Here is a 24935-nt window from a genome sequence, read left to right on the forward strand (position 1 = left end):
CAAATGCATGAGAAGGATTAAAATACTACTTCCTAATTCTAATAATAGTTAATTTACAAAATTTAGGATGCGGTTTTCAAATGACTATCCTTTTTCTAATCTAATTTTAAAGAAAAAACAACATTCTAAATAAGGTTACTTCTGAATCTGATCCTTAAAGCTGCATGCATTCATCATGGGTTTGAGGAGAGTCGGCTGGCTGACTTCTGCTTTGAGCTGGGCTGAGAAAACAGAATCTATGAGAGCTGGCACTACTTTCTCGGCCACATTTATGATACATTTCACAGTCATTTGCTGACTATGTGGCTTCACCAAGTATGCCCAGTAACACTCCCAATTTAACCTGTCTAGTGCTTGGACCGCTTTTTCCTTTTCTTGTGCCTTCAACTTCCATTCTGCTTGTTCTGCCTCCCTGATTTGATCGTCCCACTCGTTGAAGAGCAATGCTGAGCCCACTTCTTGTGCTACCTGTGTATTCATCACAGGTGTTTTTGGGGCCTATCCTTCAAGATTGATCAGTTCGTTGAAGGTTTCCCATTCTTTATCTAATTCCGTTGTGACGAGTGGTGCTTCAATGATGAGAGGGGGAACATCTTTTGACGGGGGAGCGATAACTTGGTGTTGCGGAAATTCCATTGACTGAGCGGTGTCCTTAGCTGACTCTTCGCCTCTATCTTGGTCGTTTTCGGATTTTTTAGAATGCTCAGGCATCTCTTATCTGCTCTTAGATTTAGATCCAGCAGCGCTTGAATTCCCACTAAGGCTAATGCTTGGAGTAGGTTCTCTGGCAGGTAGTTGCAGCTTTTCTAGAGGAACAGTGGCTAGTCTTCTTTCCCTGTATACCATGAATTTTTGGAGGTCATCTGCAGACAATCGCGATTGAGCTTCCCGCAAAATTTCCTGGAGTGAGCTTTTATTCTGAAATAAATCGTCAAATAAATCCTTCTTTCCAACGAATACTTTTATCTTGACGTTCGTTGTGAAATCTTGGGCAACTTCATTTGGGTCAAATGGCCTTGCTGGGAATTTAAATAATTGTAGACACGTCATATTATCCACTTCGGTGAACGCATGACCTACATCGAACAATGAAAAGGCCCCACAAGCTGCAGGAAACTGGGGCCATATGGCCTTCTTTTTGTCTTTTAGGTCTTTGGTTAGGTCGCCTTCTAAACAGGTTTGATATGCAATTTCTCGAGCCAGCAGTTTGTCAGGAATATACAAAGGTAGGACATGAGGAGGGACGGTGCTTCCAAATACTCTAATATAGGTGAACCATTCTTCCCCGAACCATCTTGCGATGGGGATGATATCTATCTATGCCTCAGGTGAGCACCTCGGGGGTTCTTTATCATACATCATTCTATACATGGGTAAGATAAGCCCATGACAAATTTGGTAGAAATGTGGAATGAACTGATAATCCCATAATATCTTATGATAAACATGGATGGGTAATGGGTCCTGAGTTGTCCATTTCCAACCCATAGAGGGAAATTTAGACACATAACAAATAGAATCCATAACATATGCGGATAGGTAAAAAGGAGGATAGATCCTTTGAGACATGGATCTCTTAGACCAGTAATTGATAATAGCTGTGAATAGGTTGTCAGAAAAGATCTTGGCCCAATCTATAATAACGGCATTTGTGGCAGCATCAATCAATGGTAACCATTCAGATGAAAACTTATTGATATCTGGCATCCCAAATAATCTACTAAGCATGGCCGCAGAAAAACAATACGGAGAGGTGAGGGAACCAGTGCTGTACATACCGTTTTTATCCTTTTTGAGCGGTTCATCTTTTCTAGACCAATATTTAGTGGTCTCTGATAGGTTCGGGTTCTCCGCCACAAATTTTTTAATGAATTGTGCATTGTAAGTCGCCTGCAGTTCAGGAAGATGATACATGAGCTTTAAGTCTTGTACAGCGAATGACCCGATGAGCCCATGTCCTTGAATCTTGAACTGTTTGTCGTTCATTTTTGCATTGTCAAGTATCCACTTGATCATATCCGTATATGGGAGAATTTTAGGCCTTGCTGCTATCCGATGAAGGAATGAGCACGCCAGTTCTTCTAAGGATGCTTCGGAAGAGCCCTGTGAATCTGCGACAGCAGTAACCTTCATTATTCTGGGGTTTTCTTCTTCAAGCAGTCTGTACATGCTTTCCCACGTCGATATCCCTGCGTCTCTGTTACAAGCTGTGTCTGTATATAAAGGTACCATCTCCTTCACCTCAGAGCCCTGAGCCTTACTTTTCTTTCCCATTTCTTCCTGCGTATGGCTTGGTATCGCCTTTCGTTCTTCGTTCCTGCAGCTCACAAATGGAAATGATTGATCAAGAAAGGTGATGGGAGAGTCTTAAATGCAGCAGATATATCAAATATGCCACCTTACGTGAAGTAATTCTTTGCAAAAGCACGCATCTACATTTAATAGATGACAACTAATTCCTTTATTATCATTAAAAGTGCATGATCTTAAGTCAGATTATGGTAAGTGGCTTTTCTTGAATAACGCACCTGAAAGATTCGTGATGGGGTGATTTTGCGATTTGGTTCGCAATCATCGCAGATCGTGACATCACATTATCGCACCATCGCGTTATCGCAATATCACACACATCGCAGATCGCAGAAGTTTTATGCTTGCCATATTTTTGTTAGCCCATTCCTGTGATATGCGATCTTGCGATCGGGGTTATCGCAAATCGGAAAATCTTGAAGGCTTTCTCATTGGAATTACTTTATTGCAATGCGATATATCGCTTAGTACGAGAATCTTGCACATACCAGGATTATACCCAAATGGAGGAATTTTTCTATCATTTTATGATGCAACTTTTTAAAGATTTTTCTTATCATAAACTTAAGTTTTAAAGTATTCAAAAGATCTCCTAAGCTTACGATGGTAACCTTATTTTGAAGAAAGGAAACTCTTGCTTTTCCTAAAGTTTTAACTAAGGGTCCCCATTCATTTAGTATTTTGGACAACACTTAAATGAAAAAAGGGGGGGGTTGTTGCTGGCCACAACACATAACTACATATAATGACCTCATGATTCATATCTAATCTACTATGCATGCATAACCATAATAATAACAATGCATGCACAACAACCTATAGACACTAGCAGGCATAACAAATTCATATACAACCAACATGAATTCATGACAAGCACATCCCAACAAAAACATCATCAACTCTTACATGGAAAAACAACTATAACAATGACTACCACCATGCATACATAACAAGCACATATAGAACCTAGATGCACCCGTGACAAACACATCCCAATAACAGCATCTTCAACTTCCGCATGACAACACAACTATAACAATGACCACCACCATGCATACATAACAATCACATATAGAAACTACATGCATGCATGACAAACACATTACACCCATCCAATCTAAGTGTTGGACTTGGCCTTGATACCACTCTGTAACACCCTCCTCCCACATTTACCTAAGCTAACCGGTCCACTGGGGTAAACATGTGATGAAGAGTTACTATGATGTGATTAAAATCCCCATGTATAATTAAGGAAGTCAGACTGACAAAACAAAACCAATCTGAACTTTATCAGGAGCTACAAAACCTTCAAGAGACAACCAAACCTTAAAGGTGCCCAACCCCTAAGACAACTTGTCATTTTGTCGAGTTAGACCCCCAGTCGCTCCCATGACAAGCCATGCATGCGACTGAGACCCTCCTGTCACTCCCACAGCAAGGCATGCATATGACTATGACCCTCCAGTCGCTCCCACAGCAAGGCATGCATGTGACTATGGCCTTTTTCAAGCAGTTCTGAGCCAGTGACCCTGGATTTTGTGCCACTTTTTCAAGGCTAGGTCTCAAGGCTTTGCCCATAACTTCATGAAACTTCCAAAAATGATTAAAAAATTAAATTAAATATGCTAATACAAACATTGGTACAAGTACTTGACCTGACCCCTACTATCCATGACAGGCATTCTGTCAAACATATCTCAAGCATGTAATGTACAGGTCATAACCACAGATCTAAGCATATGGGTCTCATACTTATCTTAGAATCATCAAGAAGAATTGATTCCTTATAATAATAGCTAAATTATCATCTATTAGGTCATATATTCATTCACATTTCTTGTACTAATAAAATCATGATGAAATCCATAACCAAATTATGTCATGAACCATGCTTATAACCAGCATCTAACAAACAAAATAACAAGAGTAGAATAGCCAGTAAAACCACGTATTAACAAATGCATTTACACATGAAATATCAAATGAAAATGAGTTCATATTAATGTATGCATAAGCCAACCAAGTCAGGGACCTCCATGAACCACCTGACCATAGATTAGGCTGAACCAAATCTTTCTTTCATCTAGTCACCCCCATGCCATATTCCAAGCATGAATGTGGGACGCATAACAAAACTAATCAAGTCTTCCTTATGATTTACCATATATCCACCAAGGGATTCCTAGGCTCAAAACCCTCATCAATACAATGAGGCTTTAACACAATCTGACCAGATCACTAGGCCTAAACAAGCATGGATGCCTCAAGATATCTCCACCTAAACTGTAAGGAATTTTTCCATCTCCGGCTCTCGAATTTACCATGTATCCAGCCATTACCAGTCAAGGGATTACTAGGCCTACGAGGTCACCACCCTTTGGACTTTACCGTGTATCCTGCCATTACCATTCAAGGGATTCCTAGGCCCAATCTAGGGTACCCACAAACAGGCTTTACCATATATCCCACCAAGGGATTCCTAGGCCTTGTGATTAATCCTGAGACCACCCCACTCAGCTTCAAATCCATCTAGAAATCTAGCACAACCAAAATGAAAGAACCCCATCACACCATGGCTATTCGAAAATGGAAAGGCAAGGTTGAAAGACATTGTCACATCTGGTGAGACCCATGCCAATGACAACAAGAGAACCAAGAAAACACATGCATGTATCATGCATGCCAAAACTATCAAGGAAATCATACATGCAACTCGATACCTGCAAGTAATCCTGTTGTAGTTGCTTGAATCTCCCTCTTCCTTTCTTGATCTTTGTTTCCCTTTTGCTTTCTTGTCTTTCCTTTGCCTTTCTTTCCTCAATGCTAGAGCGCTCCAAGAATGCTCTAAGTGTGTGAGAGAGAGAATGGAGAGAGAGATCCACTCAAGAACTATCAAAAGTCCCTGAACTGATCCTCATAAGCCCTTTTATCATTAAGGGCTCTGTGTCTTCATTTTCCTCTATTTTTCCTTCATTTTCCTCCTCGCATGCAACCTGTAACCTTTCACCTTCATTTTATTCTATTTTCCATTAATTTTATAAAATAAATGCCAATTAATACCTATTTGCCTTTCCAAATCCTTTGTCATTGCCTTTGCCAATTTCCCCTTAACCATATTAAACCAAATGAACACCCACTAAGATGTCTTGCCCAACATTTAGCTTGGAATATGTGTCCCATGACCTTGGTCTTATTTTTCCTTTATTAACTTTATTATATGGAATTTTGACCAGGGTTGTCACAATAACATGCACAAGGTTTTTTCCTTCAAAGGGCCTTATTCTGCTTGGTTATGTGCCCTATTGTTAGGTTGTAGTATTACACTGATCACCCTTATTGGAATTAGGCTAAAGAACTTGGTTACCTGGTTTCCCTAAGAGTGTTGATTTTGGTTACCCTTCCCCGTATTCTTCATCTTAGGGATAGGGGGAGGGGAAACATTATGTTGAGCATACACCTTCCCCTGTGGAGGTGGTGGTTGTTGTGGAAAATGGGGTTGAGGGACAATAGGTTGAGGTGTTGATTCTATTGGTTCTAGAGCACTAGGCGGTGCATAAGGATAATATGGATTTGCATAAACATTTTAGTAACTAGGCTTAATACTAGCTTGCCCTGGAATCAATTGATGTGTATGGGAAAATGCATAATATGTACTCATGCCTTGGTAGGAGTTAACTCACGAAAGGTCAGGGGAGGATAAGTGTAGGTGGAACTGGGCCCCTAATGAGGCTGGCCTTAACCCATACATCCTTGCGGATACAGGGAAGGTTGCAGGTAAGATATTGATCCAATTACACCATCTACACAATGAGATTCCCCCAGTGCAAAAGAAGCACTATGCCAAGGAAGGTCATGGAGAAAGGTATAGACATAACACAATTGGGCATAGATCAAATCAAACTACAAAGCCTTCTGAATGGATTCTTCTTCAGTTTGATAGAAATAGGATGCAACATCTTTACCAATTGGAACAAGGAGGAATTGCAGGAACCAATCCATGTAGACTCGGTCTTCAAATTATAGAGCTTTAAACAAGCTTTGTCTTCTGCGCCATTCCTAGACATGATCAAAAAGGTGGGTCGCAGAGATTTAACAAAACAGGGTCAAAATTTCGGTACCGGTATCATAATAGATAGGTAACTAGAAGTAATATAAGATGATATTGAAAATGGTCACAGACATCAAATGAGATGCATGAGGTTGACCTACATACCATTTCACGTCAACACCTGTGAGGGTGCAGCATAGATGTATGGAATCCTCTATTATGGAATTGGAGGAACACCACATGTGAAATGATTGAACATTTAATGGGATCCTCTCCATGGTTCCCTTCGAATTTGGTAATATCATATGGGATCTCGGTTGGCGTGGGTGTTCAATTAGGATCATGGTAAAGAGGATCATTAATGAGCTAGTTCAAATTAGGGAGACTTAAACAGGTCATATAGGGAAGAAATGGTTGATTGACAATCATTCCTTGTAAGGTTCCAACGTTACCTCTAGGAGGGGGACCCTAAGTATTACAAGCGTTATGGTTGACATTTCCTGAACTTTGGTGCCTGAGTTGGGATCGACATTATCCCCGTCATCTACACCAAACATGGTAGCATCTTGAGGTTGAGAGGACTTGGAATCTTAGGAGGACTTGGAATCTTAGGAGGAATTGGATGAATCAAAAATACTAGAGTTTGAATATGGACTAGGGAGAGGGACCCTAACTCGTCTAGCAGGTGATAATGGATGTCCTAATGGACGCTGAGGATGAAGACCATAAATTCTCGCAACAAACGCCTAGGGGGTGCAATGATGTCAATACAAAGAGAACGCTAAAGGCTAGAGGAAAAGGATGAAGAAAAAGAACAACAAAGAGAAAGAAAACACTACGTGCAATGATGTAAAGTGTAAGCTAACTATAATGTAATACTACTCTAATTCAATCAAACTCATCTTATAAAGAGAGAAATGACTCCTAACTTAAAGATTAATTATACCTCAAACAAATCCTAGTTCTATGTTCCTGACAACCTTCCAAGCAACTTCGTACTTACGGGATTTCAAGTCTTCAAGCAGAGCTATTGAGTGAAAGGTAGGCTAAGAGGGATGATTTCTTCCCACAACCACCCTTATAGGGTGTTTTAATCCTAGGAATGGAAACTAATGTTACCTTCGTCTAATGGGACCGAGTGAATCTCAGCTTCTGGGTGACATTCATGGACCCAGATTCTCACCCATGAAGTGGGAGCTTCAAGGAGAATCACTAGTTTCCTTAGCCTAATCCTTACACCCTCTAATAGGTTTCTATCTCAAGAACAGGTTTTGACCATTGGATGATGGAGGTTTTCAAGCTTCCTATTTGGACAACCATTATGTATCAATGTAAAGTGATTGTTGGGTGTTATTGGCATGCCTACCTCACCAACCCTAACCTAACTATAACATTATTTCCCCTTAGTTCCCAAGTGGGGTTTAAATCTATGTAAGTTAAAATTATGTGGTTTATTTTAATATTCTTGCCTTGGAGTTGTTGACAAAGCGCTCATTCACTTAGGGTGTGTGATGTGTGTGCAAAAATGTGATATGTCACTAGTTTTGCATTAACAGGAAAAAAGGTGTTGCTATAAAGTAAAGTACATAACCCTAAATTAACTTAAATGAACAATAAATAGACAGCTCCAAAGAAACTCTACTTCCCACCCAAAAGAAGGTTAAAAACCAACACAAAAAGGAAAAAAAAAAAGAGGCAAGGAAATGGGGACAAAAGATCAAGTTCCAAATAGGGTTGGGATCTAAGGTCTATAAGCCTACTTTTTGCAAAAAAATTAGCAAAGGAAGTCTAATACCTAGGTTGAAAATGGAAGCAAACAACTGACTAAGGAAAAGGTGCAACTGATGAATACTATAAGGGAGAATGGAGAAAAGGCCTATGTAGGGTACAAATGCAATTTCTAAGTCTCACAAAAGTATGAAATAGTGGCTAAAGCTACAGAAAAAGTAGTGGATTACAGATATGGACATAATACTCCTAACTCAGCAAAATCATCTTTTATGTGGTGGAGGTGTACTTCAAACCCTACAAGGTTATTTTCTGTCCTCCTAAAGTAGGGAATGTGAGGAGATTGTTGGCTTGATGGATCCTAACCTAGGTTCAACATTAGTCAGCCAAGCAAATCCCTACACTACTGGCCATTTCGGCATCAGTCCATGGAGCGTGGACCGAAGTCTCACACGAAGCAGTATAGGGGGATGCAGGAACCAAGTTTTCACATCGTTAGATGGTTGTGATGTTGGTTTTATACCTTAAACCCTTCCTTCACGCAGATCAAAAAGCCTTTAGGGCTTATCGATGTACTTTCTCTTTCGTCTCTTAGAACCTCCGTGAAGGTATACGATCATCCTTCGGGCAACCCTACCCAGTGGCTCAGGTACTTACGTGCCTTTGTTACTGTGTTATTGTATGATTTCCTTAGTTATCTTAAGAGTTCGCCAATTTTACCATGTGATTAAAATTGTCTTCGCGTAAAAATATATCCTTATTTTCGTTCATATAACATATAGAAACATATACATTCACGCATCAAATTAGCATTATAACATAAACCCAAAACTTAACATAACATAATCACATGCGATCCACAGAGAAAAATACATAGTAATTTTAGAATACTTCTCTTTATTGATTATTCAGATTTTCAATACAGTCTCTATCTGCCTATGCACACAGCTGCAGGGGTCCGCGCACTCAATTGCGGACTTCTACCCTAGGACTCTCTGCACTCAGCTGCAGAGCCTCTTCCTACGCTAAGACTCTCGCCCTTAGCTCCTCACAGATTCATCAAAACTTCTATTTTTCTTACTTACTCCCTTAGACTCCTCTAAGACCTCATTTTTATACAATCCCATGGTCCACGGACCAAGGGTGGATCTCTAAAACTGACACAACCTATCTAGACTAAGGGTGGAAAACCCTTTTTGACTCTTGATATCTTCACGCTCCACGACCACAAAATGCAGAGACTTTACATTTCTTTATACAAACTTCGGGCCTTCTACCCCAAAACTTGGGTTTTTAACCCCAAAATTGACCCTCGTGGGACCCGTTCCCAATAGAGATCAAGGCCTTAACTGGACTGACAGGACAAGTAAAAACCCTCCAAATAGATAGAGAGATCTAGACATGAGCAAAAAATAGAAAGAAAAACAGGAAAAAGAGTAATTCATATATCTGACATGTTCCAATGTTATAACACCTGTGGCCTTGTTCCTATGTTGGCTACCACAATTTTTCCTAAGAAAAGTGTGTTAGGTCGGAAGAAGGTCCTACTTTGAGGATTAAAGCATATTTTTTCATCTCTTGTGCGACTGGTACCTATAACCTGCAAAATAGAGACACAAATACAAAAACAAGAATTTTTTGTAAAAACAACCATTAATAAATATAAATATAAATAAGAAAGAGAGAAAAATAAAAATAAAACATAATCAACAGAGATCTATAGATTTAGCATAGTGGAGTCACCATATTTTAGGAGTAAATTGTTGAGAAAATGAGCCAAAAATCTACTTCTTATGATTGGTGATGTATCCACCTAAAAAGGAGAAAAGAATAGAAATAATAAATGTTAAAACCCTACGATCTTCAGCTTCAAGCCTTAGATTCGCATCAAATATTAGAATCCTGCAAAAGAAGCTTAACGAATCCAAAAACATACACCAAAGATGTAGATATAACACTCAATGGACAAGAATAAATTCTTTATTAAATATGATCACTTAAAGAGAAGAACATAGTCACGAGTCTTTGAAGTCCTCCTCTGTGGGAGGGTTCTTTTGATATCCCTACGATTTTGTTGGCTATTTCTCTCTCTTGGTTGCAAAAGAAGACAATGAAAGTTGAACTCACAATGGGGAGATCTAAAGTAAGATCAAAGTGACAACAATGATAATGATCATGTGTAGAGAGTGAGGGAAAAACCTTTCTATTTATAATAAAATGCTAGGATAGATCTAGATCTAATCAAACAATAAAATATTATTAGACCAAATCAAGATCTAACTATTATGAGTATTTTATTATATTTAAGAGAGGAAAATATTAATGAAATGGTCAAAAATATTTATTTAGTGAACTAACTCAAAAAATAATGATTAATTGAGTTAATTAAGAAAAGTGGTTAAAGTAATTAATAAATAAAAATGATTTATTAATTACTTTAAGAAGATATGGTCAAGGTAAGTTAGAAATAATTACTAAATAGTGATTTAATAATTATTTCATAGGAGAAATGTGTAAATATTAAGGAATAATAAGTAAAAACTGGTTTATTTAATTATTCCTAGGGACGAGTGAAAATATTTTAAATTATTTTCAGTAAATGGGTAAAAAATGAAAATAACATTAAATTAAATAAATAATTTATGGGTTATTTTCAAGTGGGTAAATTAATTAAACAAAAATAATTTTAAAAAATGGTTTTCTAAATTATTTCTTATGGTGAAAGTGGGTTTTAATGATCTAGATCTCTTCAGCTACCAGAATTAACCAATATCTTTTATTTATGTAATGTTAGCATAATTTCATATGAAAGAGTATTGAAAAGCCACACGTGCATGTTTTAAGGAAGATAAAATATAACAACAACCCTCAAACAAATGAAAACAAACACATTGATAACGAAGTTCAGCCAATGTGGGTTACGTATCTGGGCCCTAGTGTCAAGAGTGGGGAGGCCGCTTCATTAATGTTACAAGATGTTGACTTACATGGCATAGTCTTTGTCATTACATGAATGAATACCCTCAACCAGAGTGACTTGTCTCTCCACGATACATTCTCAGGAACTCTCACTCATATGGGAAAAATACCTCCATAAGACTGACATATCTCTCCGCGAGATGTCCTATAGGAACTCTCACTCAATGGGTCTTCCTTCAGCATGATAAGCTAATAAATTCTCACAATATGTGGCATACAAGTATCCCTCAACACAACAATAATCAATAATCTTAACAACAAAAACATCATCTCAGAAAATCAGAAGAAAAACATGACATATCTGCAGCATATACCTCCACTTTCGAAGATGGCCAAAAAATGCAAGGCTCGGCTACTGAAATTGACACCATTGTTGAATTCTTGGTGATGAATGGTGTAAAATTGACTGTAAACTTGTCCAATTCTGACACTATCAAATTTTGGACCCTCAGGAATCTTGAAGATTCCCCTAAAGATTCCTTCTTGAAGATGACTACAAAATCTATTTCTCAGATGAAGATTTTGAGCACACCATTGCACTCCCTGCGAAATTTTGTGTAGAATGACTATAAAGTTGACAACATTCTGCCTCGGTCAAAAATCAGCCTCCAAGGGAATATTTAAGATTTCCACAAGGTTCTCCAAAGATCCCTTGCTACTTGAAACCTACATTTATGTTGCTCAAATGGAGATTTTAATTGTACAGTTGTACTCCTAACGAGAAAACGTGCAAAAATTACTATCCACTTGTCAAATTTTGTCACTGGCATCTCTGGCCCTCAAGGGAATCTTTTCAGCATCTTAATATTCTCCTAGTTCAGGGTTCCACAGCCTCTACAAATCATGGTTATGTTGGATCATGGTTCCGCCATGCAGGGTTCCACCTCTGGTCGACTGCGCTTCCCAGTCGAATGCGAAGGTCAAGTTTTTATATGGTGTAGGTGGTGAACATAACATGGATGATTGGATGATTGTTTGGTTCGTTGGCGAAAGGCTTTGAATAATGTCGGCGAGGTCAGGGGTTCCATCCCCACCGACTGAACCACCCACCTTGGCGCATATTTTAACAAACATTTTAAATATGATTTGTAATTTAATTTTAAGTGTTGGCACTAACCGTGTTTGTTGGTGGCTTTGAAACATGGCATGAAGTGGTTACATTAAGGTTTAGTTTTCGAATTGGCAGAGTTATGTCAACATTAACCATGGTTTGGTTGTTTAACATATAACCATTTAAATATATATGTATACGTTATTGACCGTGGGGTGTGGTGGGTTTGAATTTTTTTTTAATACAATATAACATAGAGTGACCGGTGGGGTGAGCAGGCCTGGCCCGCCCCTTTTTTTATATTATTTTTTTTTGTTTTATATAACAAATTAGTTTTTTTCAGCTTTGTCAAAAATAAGGGTCATTGGGAAAATTAACTGTTTGACAAATTCACTCGTTCCATTGGTCAGATTTCATGCGCCGAGTCTCGATCAATTTGTTTCCTTGTTAAGTCCACCACTTGGGCAAGCTTGACCCAAATTTTTCCCTCAAATATCTTGAGCATATGAACTCAGATTTGAGTGTCGTTCGCACAATTGGAATCAAGGTGACGAGCACTACGATCTGAGAATGTCTGGAGCCACTTTTTAATCTAAGCGTGTCTGGAGCCACTTGGATCATTTAATTTGTAAAACCCCTACTACATGGCATATTTTGATCATCCTAGTGGAAAATGGCTAGGTGATCAATTTTTAGGTGCTAACAAATAGGGTCCATACTATTGATCAAGTGGATCTTTACAAGAATATAAGGGAACTGATGTTTTCTACTTTAACAAGTTATGTTATCAATGTTACAAATCTGAAGAAGTTATTGATGAAAGCAATGAGTGAATTTAAAAGAGAAAATATATATTCTACATCTAAAGACAACAAAATTAAATTTCGTTGAAATAATTGTTATAGTGCTAGGGATAGATCTTGATGATGTGAATGCATTCCAAGAATTAATGAAAACCAGAGATACATATATCTAGAGATTAAGAAAAAAGTTACATTTGTTTGTTATAGATCACACTCAAACCCAATAATTAGAAGATTTAGAAAAGGAGAAATAAGTGCTTCTCTCAATAATAATTGAATAGAATAAACAGATAGAGAAACTGGAATTGCAAGTTGAAATATTGTTAAAGGAAATATATGAGAAACTATGTATGATTACTAACGTATGACAATCCAACAATATAGATGAAGACTCTTCAGAGAAACTAGCAAAATCATTATCATCCCTCACTTTAAAGGAATAAGAAATTGACAGTTTAAAGGAATTATTAAGTTGGGCTAAAGAATAACAAAAGAAGAAATTGCTAAATGTTGAACTATAGAAGAACTCCATTCTGAAAAAACAAATCGAATGTCGCATTAAACAAGAAACTGGCATTCAACCTCTTATTGAAGCTCAGATAAGTTTATGGATAGACATTATGAATTTCATTTCTGAGATATGGGAATCCATAGAAATTGTTGCAGAATAAACTGAAGTGTTGAAGCTTATTAATGCAGCAGTGGAACAGATTGAAAATGAGCTATTAAACAAACCAGCACTCATAATAGAATTACCAAATTCCTGAATTCGAGAGGAAAATCGCAACTGAGATAATTGGGAATTAATGATAGGACACTCATAATCATGGAAGCTAGAAAATATTTTACTAAAAGAAACTTTGTTAGACAAGTTAAAGACAAATGAAAATTAGTAGGGATTGAAATAAATAAATTCAGTACCAAGTTTGAAATTTTACATCAGAAAGGCATGCCATCTTTTTTGGACCGAAAGGGAAATATTTTATCTTTAAGCCCATATAATAATTTGTTGAATGATTGTGGGAGTGATGAATCTAAATTTTTTGGTTTAACAGGTCATTTGAAGGGTGAAAGAATTTTGAAAATTGATTAATGAATTTTACCTCCATTATGAAGTAAGATCACTTTTTGAAATCAGACCTACTTTCCAAAAATGTATAGAGTTAGATTAATCCTATAGAAAGATAATCTCTTTTACATATCCAACTGGGGAAGAATGGTATAGATGTGTTGGAATCCTTCCACGAATATCTTAAACTACAAAAACAACATTCCAAAAATTACCATATCGGAGGCTAAAAATCAGATCATCAATATTTTCAGGTATGAAATGGGTAGTCAACAAATCAACTCTAGATTTCAAGATAGAATATTTTCAGGTCGTCCCAATTTTTTTGTAAACATAGAAAAAATTGTTAATTTTTATAGAGTTCATTTCCTCAAAGCTAATAGAGCTTGGCATTGTAATAGTCTATAAATATTGTAATTCTTTATGCAATAAGGGTTTGCTTTTGGGCTAAGAAGATACTAAAACTTTAAGAGCATTAATATTTCAAAGTCAATCAAACGCTTTAGGTTTTAGCATATAGCAGTGTTGTTTCATATGTGAGTGCTTCCTTGTTTTTCATTATCTTTTCATGGCATGCATTTTGAATTTGTGTGGATCATAATGAGAGGTTAGGCTAAGAATCAACACCCATTATTTCCTCTGCAATGTTATATTCATAACTGACTAGACTAAATAGACAGTTTGTTTATATTAGTCTCGTTGCATCTCAAGATTGTTGCCTTCTATGTAATTCCAATTTGTATTGTTGTTGAGTTGTTGAATAATACTCTTCATGCTTTATAGTTTTTTTAAATAATATCTATAATCATAATGACTATTTATATTATTTGATGTCTTCTTGAATCTTTTGTTTACGCCTTTAAAATCGTTATGTTGTTATGGTTGGATACTAGCACTTTGATCAAAATTTAGAAAGAGAGGTCTTATTACTTTTCCCAAGGATTTGAAATCCTAAGCAACCACGTTTTAAAACAAACCCCTACATAAAAATCTATTCATTGTTCTTAAAAATGTTGTGGTTCAATGTCAGTGAACATCAAGAAAGCCTTGTAACATCTGATGGAGCCCCCTCTGGTTCAAGGGCCAATTTGTTGAAGATTGGGCAGTGTTAGGATGAATTTCCCCAAAGAGAAACCCTAGGCCCCCATAGAAGCTCATATGCTCAAAAGGAAAGTTCATCATGCCCCAAAAAAAATTATATTGGTTAATATTTGTTGAGACTAATTTATTTGGATAAACAATTATTTGAAGAATAAATTTATGTTAAAAATAAAATTTGAATTAGTAATCACCTCCAAATTAAGAAGTCAGTCTAAATTGAAGTTTCTCATTCGGCACCTAAAGCGCCTCATTGACTTATATAAATAAGACATTATAGTTCATGATATGAACACAAGAAGATTGATTTTATATCTAAGGTTCAATTATGTGATTCGCTTTTCTTTTATGGTTTTGAGGCTCGCACTACTAAATGGTTCGGTTTCGATGTAATCGAATTTCATCCATATAGTAGCTCGCTCACAATAACTCGCATTACTCTTATTTTTGCATGCTCGCACACTTCTCTGTGGAACCATATGGCTTGTGGTTTGTTGTATACTTCTCTATGGAACCGTATGGATCATGGATTGCATAATATATCTTTGTGTTCTGGCATCGCTCATATTGCAGTTCTCATATGTCGACTTTGGCATCTATCTTATTACAGTGACATAGCTCAGGTTACATCGTATTTGGGCTTATTGTTTGACACTGATATGTAAAACGGTTGGTGGTTTATTTCATAGATATCTTTGTGATTACAATGAAATATCTCTTTGGTTATAGTGGTATATCTCTACAGTTCCAATGTCATATCTCTATGGTGGCTTTGTTAACCTATGTGGTTATTTTGGCATCGTAACTCTATGGTAACATCGCATACTCTTTCTTAGGCATCATCATACATACACAGTGGCATTGAATCATAACTATGAAATCCTTACATTGACCTCTGTAGTTCATATAATTCCATGGCTCGTTGACTTTTCTGTGTGGCATGTGGGACGTTATACTCTGTGGCTCATTTGTTTTTTTTCTGGTATGCTAAGATTGCGTTATTTCCTTAATTCGATATGCATGTTCTATTATATTTCATGGACTTATGTGTGCAGTAGAACGCATATGTTATCTCTATAGTGGGTCACTCTTATAACTCGCTCTTAGATTAAATAGATCTCCCTTTGAACCGCTCTTGTTACATAGTGGATTGCATACATTGGTGGCTCGGCTCACATTTGTTATTGAGCTCTTATAAGGCAGTAACAGTGATACGTATAATTATACGCTAGAATGACCTTGTCATATGTCAGTGACATAGATATACTCTTGATAAATGTGGTGATAGTGACTTGGAAATGATGTGTTACTTCATAACATTAATGACATGCTCCATTTGGTAGTGACCTTGTTATATAACAGCGTCCCCAATACGACAGATATGGAAACAACTTTATGGCATACAAGATAGTGATCTAGATATGACAGTGAACATGACTTGACATTAAGGTTGATGGAAGTGCTCCTTTAACAATGATGACAATGCTCCTTTAACAATAATGACGGTGCTCCTCTAAGAGTGTTGACAATGCTTCTATGATAGTGATGTCTCTATGATTGATGTGATATTGTAATATGATAGCAGTTCTCCTGATCTTGTCTCGTCCAGTTCACAAATGCAGTTGTGAACTAACTTGGGTTGGCCCTTGAACGCCTAATGTGATTGATGACGTTATCTCATCCATTGTACTCTGTATCTTGATTGAACAATTAATAAATATCTAATAGAAGAAGAAGAATTGATTGCAAGTTTTCCCCCTTTGGGATTTTTCACTGGTCTCCAACCAAATCATGGTATCTGTATTTGTGCATGCTTTGTTTTGTTGTTCCTTACTGTTCTATTGCATTGTTGATGTTCTTTATCTTTCTATATAATTGCTAATGATTTTATGATGTTATGGGGTAAATTCAACATGTAAATGATGAAATTTTGTAATTGCAATTATCTAAAGCAAAGAACAATTTGCCCTAAATAAATTAACACAACTTGGGCCTAAACTAGATTAGTTTGCTATCTTGGCACAGTGACCTCGCTAGAAATTGTCTTCAAGGAAAGATACAACATCACCTAATCCAGTAAACTATTAACCCTTAATCTACATAAAAATAGACAACTTTGCAAATAGAGAACATCTTTCTATGGTATTTTTCCTTTGTAAAAAAACAAGGCATACATCTCATCTCTCAAAACTCATGAGAAACTTACTTTGATACCAATTGTTAGCTTTAATATCCAATTAAAATCAAGGAACAGAGAATTTAGAAAAAATTCATGAAACATTTTCACATGTATTTGTGTTATACAAATGGATATATTATATACTGCTAGGTGATAATAACAATTATGACACAATTTGAAGATTTGTTCAAACCACATGCATAACTTCCTCCATAATAATCTCCCTATAAATATTCCATTTGATCTCCATATCCCTAACATCTCTATTTTTTATTTTCATTCTTATGTAGACTTCTATGGTTATTCTACTTTATATAATTTCATAACGTAATTTAGACATTAGTCATGATTCACAAGTAAAAGTTATTCCTTCATATTGCCATATATGGTATGTGTCTTTTTCTTATCATAGATATGTTTTAATATATTTTCAATAATTACTTATTTATATCTAATAATGGAGGAGATCCATAATTATTTTCCACATCTTTTTGTATGCAGCAATATCCATAGCACCTTCAATAGTCAAGGATGACTTCTCCACAAATAGACAACTATGCAAATAGAGAACATGTTTCTAAGAAAACTTTCCTTTGTAACATAAACAAGAAACACATATCATCTCTAAAAACTTATGAGAACCTTACTTTGAGTAATATATCCAAGCAACAATTGTATTTCTAAGATTGGGCAAAAAAATATTTTCATAAAGCTTTATGTCTTTATGGGATTTTCATGTTTTCATAATGTTATATCCAACCAACATTTGTATTTCTAAGATTGGGTAGAAAAATATCTTGATGTGTGAATGTTCCATGAGTGATAGGATCAATGGACCACATCCATGCCTCTCTCTTGGCCAAGAAAACCCCCAAAATGGGTCTATAATTGAACTCCACAATTGGGTACTCCTCCAAAGAATGTGTCTTAACCATGTAAAAGATAATTCAAAGCCACATGGAATGTCATCATTACTTCCTCCAATAGAGTTTAACATTTCTATGAGTAAGTGAAAACTTAAATATGCTAAAGGATCCACATTAACCCTATAATGGGGAAACATGCCTCTAAATATGTGAAGTTCCTTGAACAATGTTTAATGACACCCAAATGAACCTCAATGGAAAGATGTGCCTTAAAATATCTAGAAGTGATTCAAATATATAGGAAATCTTCAAAATAAGTCTCAATCCACTATGCTTGTTGAGGAAAGAATGCCTCCAAAAATGCAAAAAATAACCATGCATTTTCATATGTAATGAAATTATGCAGATCATGGTTAGTTCATGGTATTATACTCCCTAAATTTTTCCACTTTTATGCAATGATGTGCCAAATAATATGATGAAATTTGGTTTGCTTCCACATTAGCAATTAGAATGATATGCACATTAATTGCTCATCCTTGAATATAATAAAGTATTTTTTTCATCTACTAAGCTTTATTAACTTACATTATATGTATTCACCCATATGGTATAGAGTAAACTAATTATGTAAGTGATGTAATGCAGTTACATTCAATTCTTGAAAAAACTAAAATAGAGAATGAATACTTATGTTTATGATATTGTCATAGAAGTATTAACAGGAACCTATATAATTAGCCTCACCTTCATTAGTTAAGATATGCTATTAGCTTGGATAAATAGAATAAAATTGCATTTTCATACAAATTATAAATCATTCTACATTTTGCATTCCATGAACTAATGAAATATAAACCTTGAAACTATGAATCATAATCCAAATATATATTTACATAAGGTAAACCGAGGAACTATATGTTTGAGGATAGTGCTGTGGCACCAACCTATTTTATTTTTCTATCTTCAAAAAAACCAAAACGGAAAGTGAAAAAGTCAAGTTTTGTGTGATGTATATAGACATTTTGCAATATATATATATATAAATAAAGAAAAGCAAAGAAGAAAAAAAGAACGAAGAAAAATGATGAAAAGAAAATGAAGAAAACATTCTCTAAGTCTTGTTCTAACTATGTCATGGGTCAAATAAAGCGCTTTCACCAACTATAGTCAACTGAATTTTTCCACCGAAAAAAGAAAAGTTAGATTGGGTGCAGGATGAGTAATGCATGCAAAAACGCGTGTACATCGGCTCCAAATGGACAAAATGTGGAGTGCATTGCCCTGTTGGAGTTTAACAAAGAGGGGGTTTGCATTTGGATTCTGTGACAAAACATCCCATGAAGAGATAAATGGTGAAGATTGAATGCGTGACTCCTGTCATTCTCAAAACTGAGAGGAGCGGGGGTCCGCAAAACCATTTATGGTTTTGTTTTATTAAATGTGCATGTGATAAAAAATCAACCAATTACAAGCGAGAGTGATGCCGGCGAGCATGACCAGTCAGCAGCCAACGCTTCCATTGACTGCATGTCACCCATGGTGGATGTTGATGCGACCATCCACGTCAGCACTACGTAAGCATGATGTCATCATTTCAAAATGGTTGAAAAATGAACGTGCCAAATTACAAAATAAAAAGGGTTTTATGCCGGAAAATAAAAAGAACGAGTCTTTAGGCAAACTAGAGACAACCACTTGTCTCTAGCTCAAATTTCCAGACCCCTCCAGAACTTCCACGTCAACTTCATTCATGTTGTAATGGTCGGGTAACCCTGTTTTCCTTTTCTATCAGTTTTTTCTCAAACATGGTTAAATTAAACAATCTATGTCCAAAGAAGTACAAAACTATGAAAATCTCCCTTTATTAGATAGAGAGTCGAATATTCATGATACCCATTTTCCTCTTGATTTGTTGTTCATCTCGGAGCAAGTTGCACATCATGCTAGTCACTCGAATGATTTATTTTGAGTTTTCCAATCAGGGTTGTGTTATGTTATTGTGCCCCATGTCTATGAGTTTCCATAGTTTGTTAGTTGGTATGGCTTTACATATATTCCTCAAAACTGCTTTGTAGTTTCGAATAACGGTCACATTGTTATTGAGAATACCCAGAGCTAATTCATAATGAAATTCGATTTTCCAACCCCGAGAATTCTCAAAATATCACTGATAAGACTTTGGTACAATTTTATAGATCTTTGTGTCTATTTGATAAAGAAAGTTTTCTTACGTTTATATTGCCTTTTGGGGCCTCAATTCCTCAACCATATGTAACTTATCTTTATATATTTTCTTTTAAGTTGCCCAAAAAACCTTAACAGTCATTTGATGTATCCGAGGGTAAGATGATTTTGACAATGTGAAAGAAAAATCTTTGAGATTCTTTAGTTTGATGATGTAATATGGAGGTGCACTTGATATCCCCACTTATCTAGCTCAATCCATCAATTTTCAGCTTCAAAAATTTTAGAATACAAGATATTTCAAGTTTCCCTCATACCTTGTGCATTTGACTCTGTACTCACACGTGACAATTTTTTTCCATAGAAACCTCAATAACTTAAATGTACATAACCAACCACAGTTTGTTGTCCTCCAGTCTAATATTATTAGAAAAAAATCTTTGAACCATAGTTTTTCTCAATATCTCTCTTCTTTCATGTCTGTTGTTTTGACCATTTTGAATGACCATCCTCCACCCAGGGTTCTACATGATGTCAAAGAATATATACATATTATCCCAAATACAAGAGTTGGAGATAGGTTTGTATTTGAGAAATATACAAAGATCAAACTATATGGTGTAGAGATCCCTCTGTATCAGTTGTCGGTCTTCTTACCTATGGGGATTTTTGCATTGGAGTTCATAAGACAAACTCTTCAAGTAGATAAAATTAATTTTGTGTCCAAACATAAGGAACAAACCTTTAAATTAAAGAAAATAGTGGTACCTTTTATTATCAATATCAAACAGGCTTTGAAGCAGGCCCAAAATATGTTGGATAACATGAACATTACCAAAGGGAATATTTGGCACTATGATCATGTTTTCACTGCTAAAATACCCTCCAAAATTTTGGCATACATCCAAATTTTAGAGCCTACTTTGACTTTGCATGCTATGGTTTCAAGTATTAAGAGTCATTCCATGTGTTTTCTCTAAGTTTTCTAATCCCTTTTGGAAGAAAACCAAATTGTCGTCTTTTAGCATGGGAAGCATCGCACATCGCATAAGAGGAGTTATGGTTTGTTTCGAGTGGTAAATTTGGTGTTAGTGGATCATATTTATCATCTAGGCATGTATTACACTCATTCCCAAAGCTTTGTGCATTGTCGTACAAATGCCATCACTATCGTCGCAAAGTTTACCTTTAGTGTCACACTTGGGGAAAGTTGTCGTATTATCATTGCATTGAGGGGATCTTGTTGTTCTTGTCCTCTAACTGATAAATGTTGTGTCAAAAATTGTTCTGATTGTGTGATCATGTTTAGGTTTTATCCTTGTTCACTTGACCTCATTGATCCCACACTTAGCCAATGTTTCACAAGGCATGCTCACTTGTTCATTTGAAAGTACATGTACATTACTCTCTTGTGCTGACCATTGTAGCCAAGGAAAATCTCTAAGAACACATGGAAGTCGAGCCTTATTTCTGGAAGGGATCCCACACCAAACGGTGCGAAGTCTAATAGGTAATTTTCATCAGGGATACCCCTTACATGTTGGCGGTATCCAACACCATCAATATTATGGAGCTAGAAGGAGGGAAGCCACCTTTTTATGACTAAAAACTCACCACATCCTAATAGATAGAATTTTGCATAAGGTAGTAACGTTCCCATTTCCACTCCAACTCATACTCTTGAAATAGAAGAAACTACTCAGTCTGGTCTGCTACAAGCCTTTGAGGTCACTTATGATCATCTTCATACTATTTGACCCATCACTCGTCAGTTTACAAGAGGTCTTGGTTTACTCCCTGTTATTGTGATTCTACCTCGTAAACTTGTAAAGAAAGAAACACCTCCTAATGGTGTATTGGTTTCTTCGGTGGAAGATTTTGTTGTTGCAACCCTTAAGGAGTTGGTTGAACCTACAAAAAAAACAAGGGGAACTTCCACCCATTGAGGAGAATCCAAACAATGAAGGAGAAGATTTTTAATTTTTTGACTAGGAACATCTCAATGGTGAAGGAGAAGCTTCTTCATCTTTTGAAGAAGATGAGGAGGAAAGAGATGAAGATAGGTTGATGCAGACTTAGATTAGATGGCCCAAGGGCCACTTGCTCTTTCAGATAATCTTCACAAGGTGCTAAAAATTTTGGGAAATTTGTTGCAAAGTTTGATCTAGACAAGAAGACCAAGGTTGAATACCATCTAGACGATTTCTACATGCATATACAGATGCTTGAGTTATGTTTTGATGATGTTGATTGCAGAATATTTCTATACACTTTAGAAGGTGGAGATTTTGTATGGTATCACAGTCTTCTAGCCAATTCAATACATAGCTAGAGGGAGTTTAAGAAGCTATTTCTAGAAAAAAATTGCTGATGAAAAGAGCCTCGCCATGTTATTAAAAGAACTTGGGAATTTGAAAATGGGGGACAAAGAAAGAGTTAAATATTTTAACCAGAGATTTACTCATTTGTTGAACAAGTTCCCTGTTGATGTGAAACCTCACGACGACAGTTGCAAAGAACACTTTGGACTTAAACTTTGCAGAAACCCTTGTTGTTGAAAAATATTTGTGTTATATGGGAGTCATTGAAGAAATTTATGATCCTAATGACTCCAAATAAGTTGGCAAGGAAAACCAAGCATCTTCCAGCAAAACTAAAGACAAAGACTCTTTCAATATGGAAAGCTTGACCAAGTCTCTTAATCTGCTCACAAACGAAGTATCAAAATTGAAGAGAAGGTCAAGTGAGGCATCTACTACTAGCAACAAGTCTTTCGGGCCATATTTCTTTAAAAAGAACACTAATTATCAACCATCCAAATCTGCTAAGAGTTCTAATACGGTGTTTAATATCGAAAGCTTGGGCATGGATAATTTTTTCACTTTTCATCAAGAGAAACATTCAGAAAATACATGCCCAGAGTGGAACCGTAATATGAACACTATGATGGATAATTTGGTTAATACTCTATTAGTGGAAGAAAAACCTAAGAAGAATGAAGAAGCAAATGAAATTGACGTGACCAAATAAATTTTGGGTGTTGGACATTCAGTGAAATTGTTTAGTGTCATATACAATGCTGATAAACAGAGTGTTTATCAACCATCAACGAGTTAAACTCCTCCCAAGAAGTCGATTACTCATTATAACTTGAGGAGAAAGGATCTTGTTTCTAAGCATGAGCTTAAGAAGAAGTTGTTGCGAAGAATTCTACCACCTTACAATCCAACTCATAATTCACATAACAAGTCTAAAAGTTCACTCTTCCAATAACACTTCCAGAAGCAATAAGAACAAGTCGACCACTCCTTCTATGGTGGATAAAGATACACCACCTGATTCATTAGCACAACCCATTAAGAAATAAAGCATTGATTATAACATTGTTGAATATATGAAAATAGCTCATGCTAACATTTCACTCTTCGAGCTCACAAAGATAGTGGATTAGCGATAACTGGTTCTCCAGGAAATCTCATCGCACACTTCGGTAGGTAAAGAAGTTTTTTGTTCTCATGTAATGTCTAGTAACTATCACGACATCAAAAAATATGTTGTTAATGCTATAAATTTGAGTTCTAACACTCTCTTCCCTCCATTCCTATTAACTTTCAAAAAAATTAATTATAATGTTCACAAATATTTGGTTGGTTCTGGTGCATCCGTGAATGTTATGCCATTGTTTGTTGCTAATAAAATAAATGCTAAATGGGATGAAACTAATGCCTGGATCATACAACTAGATAGATCATTTTTCTAGGCAATTATTGAACTCAACAATGTTATTATCCATTTGTCATCTCATCATAAATTTCACCAATGTATAAATATCATAGTTGTGGACATTCTTGAAGCCTATGGTTTACTACTTAGTATAGATTGGTCCAGAAAACTCCAAGGATACTTTGTGACAAACTGGTCTCATTTATGGCTTCCATAAAAGGGCATAAATAACCATATTCGAGTTGAAATTGAGCCCTACATGAAGCATATTGTGACACAACTTGATAAAAAAATGAGCCAATAAATTTCACAGAGGTGATTTTTGGAAATTGTTTTCAAGACGTAGATCACGGATGTTATCTGGCACAGCCTTCACCCGTCCCACCTAATACAAAGTAGGAACTCCTTCCTCGAAATCCAACTAGTGCTAATGAACTTTGTACAAAAGATATAGATAGTAGTAGTATAAGACATAGCTTTAGAACTTCAAACATTTGGATTTTATACTTTGATGGTTCAAAAATGCAGGAGGGCCCTAGAGTTGGTTGCATTTTAATAGACCCACAATATAGAAAACATTTGATCTCTTACTGCTTGGAGTTTGATTTCACCAACAACGTTGTTGAATATACTCATCATGGGCTTCAAGAAATCCATTAACCTCAAATTTTAGGTACTAAAAGCAATAGGTGACTCTTAAATCATCGTACACCAGGTACATAATACTATACATTCTATGTCACCTAATCTCAAAAGTTATCAACAAGAGGTATGGCATTTTATTTCACAATTCCAAACTTTTATTATTATTTCTATTCCAAGAATATGTAATGTTGTTTTCGATACATTAGAAAATGTTTTTCTAGGTTGTCACCATTGAAGGGTGGATTTTTT

The sequence above is a fragment of the Pinus tabuliformis genome, chromosome 7, assembly GCF_031772625.1.
Source record: "Pinus tabuliformis cultivar Carrire ecotype Pingquan chromosome 7, CPIR1, whole genome shotgun sequence".
Classification (NCBI taxonomy): domain Eukaryota; kingdom Viridiplantae; phylum Streptophyta; class Pinopsida; order Pinales; family Pinaceae; genus Pinus; species Pinus tabuliformis.